We start from the raw sequence: 10,723 nt of genomic DNA, 5'->3' as shown, positions 1-10,723 counted from the left end.
TGGAGGAGATCACATTTCAGAGGCTCACTCATCACCCCTCTGGATAAACTTTTAAGTGTTGGGATCCTGATTCTGGAATCAAAATAGAACATGACTAGGAAAGAAGAAAGAGGGGTGTGTGTGTGTGTGTGTCACAAAGAGAAAGAGAGAGAGAGAATTAGAGGAAGCAATAGAGATAATAACTCAGCGCCAAAAGGAAACACAAAATTCTAAAGTCTAATTTTTGGAACTGGTGAGGCTTTATAATAGCAATTCACTTCTAATCATCCTCAAATAATAAATGAATAGAACAGTCAATGCTATTAGAATAATTTATTATTCATCAAGAATAATAAATGAGGGGAATAGGTTGTTATTCAAATTTCTCTAAAAATAGCAAAGAAGGAGAAGTACTATTGTTTTCCAGTCTGTCAGCAACTTGTGCAGTGGTGGTAGGATTGCAGGGACACTGGGGTTGACAGACGGGGCAATGGAGCCAAATATGCTTACAGCCAGTGCCTCTGGCTTGGCTAGACACCAAAGTCAGCTGAAACAATGATGAAGCCTCCCTGTTATTCCAACTCCAAAAAGCAAAAGACCTTCCTGCTTTACTAATGTTTTCCCCAATGGGTTGCCTCTTCCTCTCATTAATCTTTAGTTTATGAACTCTATTGACAAGAGGCACACAAATCATCCACAAGTCACACACAGAGGTAGATGGTGTTGACGGCTCCTGGACACACAGGGCTGTTCATTCATTGGCAGTGGCTCTGAGTCAGCATCCGGCTCTACATCACTAGTTTAGCCACACGATGCAGATGTGACGCAGATGTGGTTTGGTTGTATTCTTCCTCCGTCACTCCTTTCCAAATCCTCTCAATGAAAATAAGAAGTGGGGATGAGCACTGGGGCACAAAAGCTGGGCATGGGAAGAAAGGGTAACGATTCTGGACCAGCCTCCCATCAGGTCACCTACAGGTCTTGAATTGCCATTAGCACCATTAACGGGCTGTTGGTGGCAGCCTGCTAGTGTTGTTGAGCACCAAGCTGAAGCCCCAGGAAAGAGCTATACTGAATTCTTCCCTTGCTATCACTCGTGAAGATCCTGAGAATTCACACAATCTGGGGGGACTGTGTCAAGACAAACCAGCATCCATTCCCCTCTTGCAACTTGGCTTTACTAGTGGGGTTAGATCTTTAGGCCAAATTCCATCAATATTGATGGTGGGTTTCCTGCTGTGGCTCAGTTGTGTCTTTCTACAACTCAATCTGATGGGCTGGAGCACCCCAGCCAATCATTTTTTTTTTAATAATTAAACTTCCCATAGGGCTAATGAAGTTCTAAATCAAGATCTAAACATTTTTTTACACCCAATAGGCTCCTCCAAGCAGTGTAATTCAGTAGATCTAATTTATGGGAAAGGCATACCACCCAGTTCTCTCTAGCAACATCCAAGATCCAAATGGCAGGAGATTTGTTAGGGGTAGGGAGTTGACAGTTTAAGGCAACTCCAAATGTCTTGTTCCGGAAGTGAAGCTTCTATATGGCTTGTACTAGCTTAAACTATCTGTGGTTGAACATTTTTAAAAGTAGTTGAGTTCATCTTTCTAGCACAAAGGGGTAGGACTGTCAGGTAAAATACAGAGTGCCCAATTCAATTTAAAATTTAGGTAAACAATAAGTAATTGTTAGTATAAGTATGTCCCCAATATTGCATGAAGCAATGTTTATTCATTGTCTATTTGGAATTCAAATTTAACTTAGTGTCCTATATTTTAATTTGCTAAATCTGGCAATCCTAGAAAGGGGATTATATCACACAAATAATTTGCTCAATGGTGGAAGAAATTTTGCTTTATATATATGATTAGAAGCCCTTCATGGATATGTGTACCTTGTGGAATTACTCATGAACTTGTTATTAAACATGTGAAAAGGCAATGCTCTAAAGTCTCTTAAACTGTTATTAACATGTGACTCATACTGTGAATAAAACACCAATAAATATGTATTATGCTAAAATAAATAGCATACACAAATGGTTCCAAACACAATATCATTTGATTCCTAATGCCATAATCAAATGGTTTCATGCAAATGAAATGGCTCTGGTAGTTATCAGTGTAATAATGTTGTGAAACAGCCCTACTGTCAGGTAACCTTATCTTTTATGCACTTTTCAAAATGCCTAAAATGTCACACTAAAGAACTTCTGGAATTAAATAATGCCCTGCTATTTCTGAGGTGAGATGCCTGCTGAGTTTAAATCATTAAAAAAATAAAGAAACGCTGGTAATTTTTCTGCAAAATTAGGTAGTTAGTTATCTAATTCCATGAAAGAAATACATTAACATATTTTAGGTTAAACTAAACCTTTTGGTAAATGTTTAGCTACGACAATCAATATTTCCAAATAAAATGATCATTCGAAGGGTAAGTCAAAAGTTGAGCTGCAGAGGCTGAATCTCTCTGTATAAATATTCAGAAGCTCTTAAAATAAACTCAGAGTAACCACTGCTCACTGAAGAGTTTTCTACTCTTTGTTTATTCATCAATACTGACATTTTTTCTGTCAGGCTCTAACTTCTTGAATCTCTTACCCACTTCATTCCCCATCTGGGGCCATTTGGTATCTTCTTGCTAGGTACACCCATGTCAGTCTCTAGCACTATAATCCCAATCTAAGGCAAAGGAAAATTAAGAAAATCTGGCCAATACTTGGTGATTTTGCATCTTATCACCATCATGGCCTGTCCCTTCCTGATCTTGTGCTTCAGTAACAGTAATCATGATTGGTTGTGCTCCAAGATATGAAATCCAAAGTAGGTTGTCCACCTGCACCCTACAAATTTCCAACATTCAAAGTGATCTTTTCTACCCAATTACCTCTTCCCTTATTTAAACAAAGTTTCTGTAATTTAGAGTAAGACAATACAATTACATGGTAAAGGGAAGTCCCGCATAGTAACAGAAAGGGGGAGTTTTTCCTCATTACAATACTAATGTATTGGCCAGTTGAAATCTTGATACATATAGGAGAGGGAACCTAGGTTAAAAAGGATAATATGAAAGTAAATCAAGTGAGTGCAGTTGGGTACAGAGGAAGAGAAAGAAGAGAGAAAACTACTGTGTGGAGCTCAGAGCACTTTGAGGTTGGAATTTATGTTGAAAGCTTGGGAAGGCTTTGAGATAATGGGATTCCACTGAATGTGCAAGAAGAAAGCACCAAAGACAGTTTTTCTCTTTTACACATTTTTGCCTTGAACTAGCTGATTTTGCTCATAATTATGAGTTACATTTTCCTCCTTCTTTGCAATTATAGTACTTATTAAAATTAGATGCTAAATATTATAAGTGTTACAATGTCTGTTCAGATTTTCTTGTTTTCTTTTTGTTGTCTGGATTTTGGGTCTGGATTCGGTTGTGTTTCTTTAAGGAGTATTAAGATATTTCTGACAGGGCATGCATTTATTTATTGATTAGCTTGAAACTTTTAAGGCTTGTTTTCAAGCTTTCTTTTGGCAAGTAGCCTTTCCTCATGGACTAGTCTGGCACTACTCCTAAGGCATGACCTTCACGGGGCTTTATTGAGTACACATGGTGTTCAAGGAGGTCTCTCCACTTTGGTTGGTCAGGACAACATGTTCAGTCTCGAGTATTTTTCTAGCTCATAGCTCTCAAGTAGTTATTTTTCCCCTGAGATTTGTTGTTTCCACAGCTTCAGGGAGTCTCATCTTATACATGTCACGGTTTAGTATACAGTAGAAGACTCAACAGTATCCACGTTTAGGTGTTTCAAACTCTTCATCTTATACTCTTTCATGCAAATTCTAGTCATCTGTGCCTCCTCAATCTTTGATCTACCTCTTCAGCTTAGAAGCCTTCGTTCATCTATTCAGAAAATATTGATTGTCCGCCTACTATATGCCAGGTATACCATTCTAGATGCATGCAAATATTAATGCAAAAAACATACAAACCCCCTAATTTTAGAGGGAGATTACATTTGCATATGTGGGAGACAATCCATAGAATAAAAACAAAATAAACAAATAATAAAAAATTTAAGTCATGTGTCAGAAGATGACAAGCAGCTCTATAGAAAACAAAATCGAGCAGGTGACAAGGCATCAGGATACAGGAAGTTGCAATTTTAAGTAGGTGGTCAGGGTAGACCTCATTAAAAATAAGCGGAAGGATTTAGCATGTGAATCTCTAAGAAGAAAGCTGAAGGAACAGAGGCGTGTTCTTGGAGTTCTGAAGGGTTGGCAGAGTCACCGTGTCTGGAACTGAGTGAGCTATGTGAGGCCCCAGTTATCCATTATAAGGAATTTGGCTTCTAGTCTGAGTAAAACAGAGAGCCACTGCAGGATTTTTAGCAGATGAATGATATAATTTGATTTACATTTTAAAAGCACCATTCTTGCTGCTCTGTTGTAAATGAACAGTAGAGGCACAAACAGGGAGAAACCCAGTTAAAAGGCTCTTGCAGACCAATGGACAAGGCTGGTAGCAATGGAGACAGCAAAAAGTGGTCAGATTCTGAATAAATATTTTCAAGGTAAAGGACATAGAATCTTATAAAACAATGACTGTGAGCATGAAAGAGAGATAAAGAGGAATCTTAGACAATTGGAAGGTTTTGGGTTGAGAAACAGAAGGAGTAGAACTGCCCTCTGATGAGATAGAGAGGGCTACGGATAAGGCAGACTAGTGGGAAGAAAATCATGAGTTGAGTTTTAGATTGAAATCGTAGATTCCCAATAGATATTCAAATGAAGATATCAAAGGAGCAGGAGAATATAGGGGTCTGGATTTCAGGGAAAAAATGTCTGAGCAGGAGAAATAAACCTGGGAGTTACGTGCATAGAAATTATATTTAAGAACACGAGATTCAATGCTATCATGAGGGTAAGACTGCAGGTGGAGATAAGAAGAGATAGAAGAACTAAGTCCTGGAAAACCATGACATTAAGAGGTCAGGGAGCAGCAGCAGCAGCAGCAAAGAAGACTGAAAAGAAGGACCTAGTAGAATGGTAAAACCAAGGGAGTATGATGTCCTAGAGGCAAAATGATGAAAGTGTATCACAGAGGAAGCAGTACTCAACTCCGCTAAAAACCACTGAATAGTCAAGTGTAGAAGGACTGAGAATGGACCACGGGATTTAGAAATGCAAATATTATTGGAGACTTAAGCATGAAGAGTTTTGTTGGGGTGGGTGGGGGCCCAAGCCTGCTCAGAGCTGATTCAAGGGGAAGTGAGAGAGGAGGAACAGGAAGTACTCGTTTGGTAAATGCCATTAAGAAGTTCATCAGATAGGGAGGGAGAATGAAGGGATAGTAGCGGAAGGGGCAAGAAGAATCAAGTAAGGACTTTAAGATGAAAGAAATAACAGGAAGATGCTTTGTTGATGAGGAAGCTCCAGAAGAAGGGCAAACTGATAACATAGGAGAGGAGGAGAAGTGGAGCACTGTCCCACGCGGCAAGGATGAGACCTGCTTTCTGCGTAAGTGGAGAGGTTGATGATGGGGAGGAGCACTGACGGCTCATCCATATAAACAACATATGCAAGTAGATGCAGAGTGCAGAGCAGGTATGAAAGTGAAGGTAGCAGGGCAGTGTCATGCCCCAAAGCGCCAACATGTGCGCCTATCCTTACCATCCTCACTCTCAGCGGATGCCTTTGCTTCCCACTTCACTGAGAAAAATTGAAGCAATCAGAAGACAACCTCCACAGCCTCCAAGAAAAAGAGTGCACTGAGGAGGGGTGTGGAGGTTGAGGAGGGTGAGAGGGTGTCTAGGAGAGTGAGAGGATGGAGGGACTCAGGAAAACGGCATGACTGCCCGGCAACATCATGGGTGCACCTGAGGTTCACGATCATTCATTCAAAGAGAAGCCAGTTAGTTTTAAGTTTTTCTCCAACCACACACTGTCCAAATGCAGGCAAGAACTAGCTGACTGATATGGATTTAACCTTCAGCCATGGTTTTGCCATCAAGCATGAGGATGCAATTATAATGCCGGATCATCAAATTTAAGCTGGGAAGGAGGTTCAAGAGTTGGGAGGATTAACAGAGTGCAGGTCCCAGGCAGGGAGCTGTCCAGCCATGGCACAAAGACAACGTGTGTGAGCACTACCCCCAGCTGGGCTAACGCTGATGCTTTAGAAACCTGATCCGAGGAGAAAGACATGGCAGCCCTCATCTATGTAGCAGAGGAAAATGAACAAATAGGTCACCAGGCAGCGGCCCAGGGCACTAGTTTCTCAGACGCACTAACACGTTACAAAGGTGCTAAAACATCACTGGAAGTGGAAAACAATTTTTTTAAAGAGAGAAAAAAAAAAAATCCCCCCCAAACTCTTCACAAAGGGATTTTAATATGGTTGTTAAAAATACCCTTCTCGCCCCTAGACTTCATTTTCCCCATAGAGCTTCAGCCTGTGTATTTTTGAATTGCAATAGGTGGCTTCTTACTTGTCATTTTATGATCTTGCTCTTTAACATGATCTCCATCAGGGCTGCTGAGGGATAGATGGAGTTTTGAAGCATGGCTATTTTAGCCAGAGTTTACTGTTCACAAGGATCCAAAATCCATTTTAGCTAACTCTGAAAAAGAGAGACTTATTGTAAAACAAAAACAGCCCCCTCTCCCCAGAACGGCCATCTCAAGGACACAGCAAGGGACACGGCAAGGACTCAGCCAGGCCCTGTGGAAACTGAGACAGGAAGACCCGGAAACTGAAGGTTCTCTCTTGTCCAGCTCAGAAGCCACATGGCTGCAACGCTTTCTCGTTCTTTCTGTCTAGTCTTCCCTTCAACAAATTTCCTCTGTTTATAAATGAACCACCTGGCCTCCAGCCCTGGCCTGTTTGTCCTCATAGGTCCAACAGAGACCCCACCAGTGACCACCAGTGACCAAGATCTTGGTGTCTCTGTATTGACATTTTCAAGAGGGATTCTGTCTCTCAGAGTTACTGGCCTGTCAACTGATAGGTTGCACTAGATAAACGTCTGCCGAAGGCTAATTTATCAGCTGCAAACAGGGAAAGTCAAGGTTACATAATCATCGGCACCATAAATGGTGATCCTTTCCAGAACAAAGGACTGTAGATGGATAAATATGTCTATTGCAAGAAAAATCATGGGACACCCCCCCCCCTTTTAATATGCTTTCTATCAATGCCTATTTCATGTTTTGGATTAAGTAAGCGGGAAAGAATGCAGAAACCATAACGATTCTACCCCTGGCCACTTAAGGATAAATTTTTTAAATTAGATTTTTTTTTAAGTTAGCTTTGTATACAGACTCTCTGCTAAAGCTGCAGCTGATAAAGGCAGCAAAGTTAAAATAAAACTGAGTTTTACCAAAAGGCTTAAAGAGTAGCAAGGAACCCATGCAAGAAAAGAGGGGAAAAAAAGTGCCTGAGTGAATATTTTAATTAACTCACATGCAATTTTAATTAAAAACATAATGTGTCAGGAAAATGAGTAATGCCTTAGGGCAATAAAGTAGCTGGGCTTCTTGCTTAATCTTCCACTTCATCTCTCGCATGGCACGTGTATGTTATTGTTAAGAAAAGATTTTCTTCTTCTGTTTCATAGTCAAAGAGAACCCCTGCTGACAAAATAGCGAAGTTGTGGAGAAATACTGCGTGTGACTCTTTCTGAACTAAGAGTCCCTGATTCCCTTTGGCTTGGCCACTTCCTCTCTTAGCACATACCCTTCCCAGAAAGCTGATAGCTCGATTAAATCAAGGCCTCGAAACTCACGCTTGCCAAAATTTATTTTCCTTTTGTGATTTAGGATTATAATGAAAGGGCAACAATCTCTTCCCACCCCCTACATGTTAAGAGTCCTGAGAGTGCCTGGGTCCCTGTGTGGTGCAAAAATAACCCTGACTAGAGTCATATGATTTGGGTTTTATGCCACGTCTTTTTGCAAACTCACTATAAATCTTCCTAGAGTTTAGTCCTCTCACCTATCAGCTATGGAGAGAAATTCCCAGGGCTGCATGGAGCCATGGACACAAACGTGGTCACCTCTCCTTAGGGATTTTATTCTGGTGTAATAGAAATATTTCGTTGCTTTGTTGTGTAACTCACCACTGCCTTCTAGGAGGGACTGGTGTTGGTAACTGCATAATTAATAGGGGAAGACAGGAACCCACCAGAAGGTGCCGGGGCACCGTGTGATGGAAGAACAAAGAGGAAAACCACTGTGGGTCCTGGTCAGGAAGGTGGGTGTTTAGAAAACAAACATGTCCGATGAGCTTTTTAAAATGATACACTGTTGAGGCCTCAGGTTAAGTCTCCTCTTCTATTTCCCTGATAAAATCTCTAGAAAATTCCACATTGTTCACTATTGATTTGTGGGCTGGTGGATTCTTCATGGAGACTGCACAGAGCTACAAAGTCCTCTAACCCTAGTGACAGCTCATGTTGGCTTCCAGGGCCGAAGAAGAGGTTGTCCCTTAAAGTCTTGCCTTTTAGAATTACTCTTGGTTCCTGGAAATCCCAAGGTCCCTCTTCTATCACCTCTAGAAGCCAAATTACAGAAAACAGTACTCAGCACCAATGACACCCATTGTGTTACCCAACTGGTCTCCAGAACTTGCCCAAAGCCTTGTTGTTAAGCTGGGAGGACAGACCTATGTCATATCTGCTTAGCCCTAATTCTTCTGAAGAATTCTGAGGCTGGAGTAGAGCGAGCTTTCCTAAATGACCTAAAACTACAAAGTATGCCAGTACGAGAGAAATGGACAAGATCAAAAGTTGGGTAGGAGTGTTAAGATCTGAGAAATCGGAATTGGTGTCCACACATCATGAAGGCCAAGAGATCCAGCAGTCAGAAGTAAGTCAGGTCACTGAGTTAGCAATACGGGCCCCCAGAGGGTTCATGTCCTAGGGTTCACAGCTGCATATTCCTTTATGAGCCAACCATGGTCTAGCCTGTGGGTGGCTTGGCCTTGAATAAAGGGCCAACATCTCATAGTCAACTCTACCTTAACAGTTGTTTGCTTCTAGCCACCTGGCCAGGTCTCCTCCTGTGCACTGAGGGAGCGCACAGACCTCCTGGCTCTGCTGGGCTCGAGGAGAGCGCCCACAGTCTGGAGGGACGCTCTCTGTTCCTTACTGTTTCTCTGACCTCTTACGGAGCAGTGAAGTCATCACTCCGGTACACCCAGGGGACTTGATAAAAGCAGCACTTTAGTCCTTTCCATAAAGCACTTGTTCAGATTAGTTCCCCCGTCTGTCTCAGGTACCCTAAACTCGATCTATATGTACTACATCCTAATATTTTTTCCGAATTTTCCTAAGGAAAGCACATTCTATCTTTAATGAGATTATGGGACTTCTTGCTCACTGTTGGCATGTCTTGTAACTGTATTTGCATCCAGATGTACTGGACGGATAACAAATAAGAACAGACAGATAACTTGGGAACTTATTTGTGTGATTTTTTGCCAAATAAATCACAAATTAGAGGTAAAAGTTCGGAGTTGAATTCACTGCATGCTGAAAAGATAGGATCTAATTGTGTGTTACAGTTCCTGCTATTGTGACCATTCAGACTGGACTTCCTCCTCCTCCTGCTCAGGCAGCTACCCTGAGATCAGGCAGAAGTTCATTCAAAGAGCTGTTAATTCAGCATCAACTCCCTATCTTCTGGGCTAAAGGTAGAGAAACATGAATACAGATGTGTGATTCGTCACACATTCTGAAGCGTGCTTCTCCAAAAGGGGCCCACTTACAGTCTTGGGATTTCTATCTTTTTGGTTCCCAATCCAAGTCTCTGATTTTCAAGTCCACTGGCTGAAACAAGAGGTTTTCACTGGACGTTCAACGTCACCAGTTGAGGCAAAGAAAAACCACGCAGTTTCAAAGCTTCCTTCATAGAAATAACAGCAATGCCTTTCTGCCAGCATGGTGACGGTGGTACAGAACAAATCCACGTAGACATGGGAACCAGTTCAGACTGTCCTTCACGAGAAGAATCTGCACCCTTGAGGTTTTTGCATGGTTCCTTCTGGCCCAACAGCCCCCAGTGACCTCGTGACCTCTTCCTTCCTACTTCCTGTAGCAGCCCAGAAAGGCAAAGGATAGATCAACAGAGCAATTCTGCTGAACTTCCCCTTCCGTAACCATCCTGCTCTTTGCCTTCATCTGGGGCTTACCCGAATCCTCCCTTGAAAAGAACCCTATTCTGCACCAATCAATTAGAGGTAAACGTTTTATTTTGAATGTGGAGCTTTTTATTTACCAAAAGAATCCTTAAGTCATTCTGGCTTCATGTCAGTCAAAAGTAGAAAGCAATTTAAAATAATTCACAGTCTCAGTATTGCATAGGACATGTCCAGAAATCATGTTTTTTCTCCCAGTGCCTCCTTCCTATACCCCAAATTTCAGTAGGGACTCCATCATTATTAAGATAAATCAATTAAAAAGTATATATTTTTTACCTCCAAAATTCATTTGCTATGCTTCTATCAATACTTTGGGGAAGGAGTCAGTAAGAATGATGACACACACTTCATTGTATCATTCAGTCCTTGGAAACTTTACATGTAAACGAAGCAGGTGAATGCAATGAGTCTATGTCACCTGTCCTTGGCTACATGCCTAAATTTCCTCCAAAGGACCTTTAATCGGTTAGTTTGGAGGGATTTGATTCTGGTCACAATGCAAGTAGCCCTTAGTTTTCAATCTCTACCCTGCAGTGTAACTAAACTCCTGAAAAC

The 10,723-nt window shown here is 41.4% G+C and overlaps 1 long non-coding RNA gene across 1 annotated transcript in view; it reads right to left on the bottom strand.

Annotated features, from left to right (window-relative positions):
* Positions 1-303: 303 nt before the first annotated feature.
* Positions 304-10,723, bottom strand: part of LOC123613044 (uncharacterized) — a 117,732-nt gene continuing 107,312 nt past the window's right edge. Inside the window, exon 4 of the long non-coding RNA XR_006720380.2 lies at positions 304-852. This is a non-coding gene — a long non-coding RNA (uncharacterized LOC123613044). The remainder of the gene's footprint in view (positions 853-10,723) is intronic.

This window comes from Camelus bactrianus, chromosome 29 (genome assembly GCF_048773025.1).
Source record: "Camelus bactrianus isolate YW-2024 breed Bactrian camel chromosome 29, ASM4877302v1, whole genome shotgun sequence".
Taxonomy (NCBI): domain Eukaryota; kingdom Metazoa; phylum Chordata; class Mammalia; order Artiodactyla; family Camelidae; genus Camelus; species Camelus bactrianus.
Note: the sequence above shows the minus strand (reverse complement) of the source record. Positions and strands in the feature narration are given on the sequence as shown.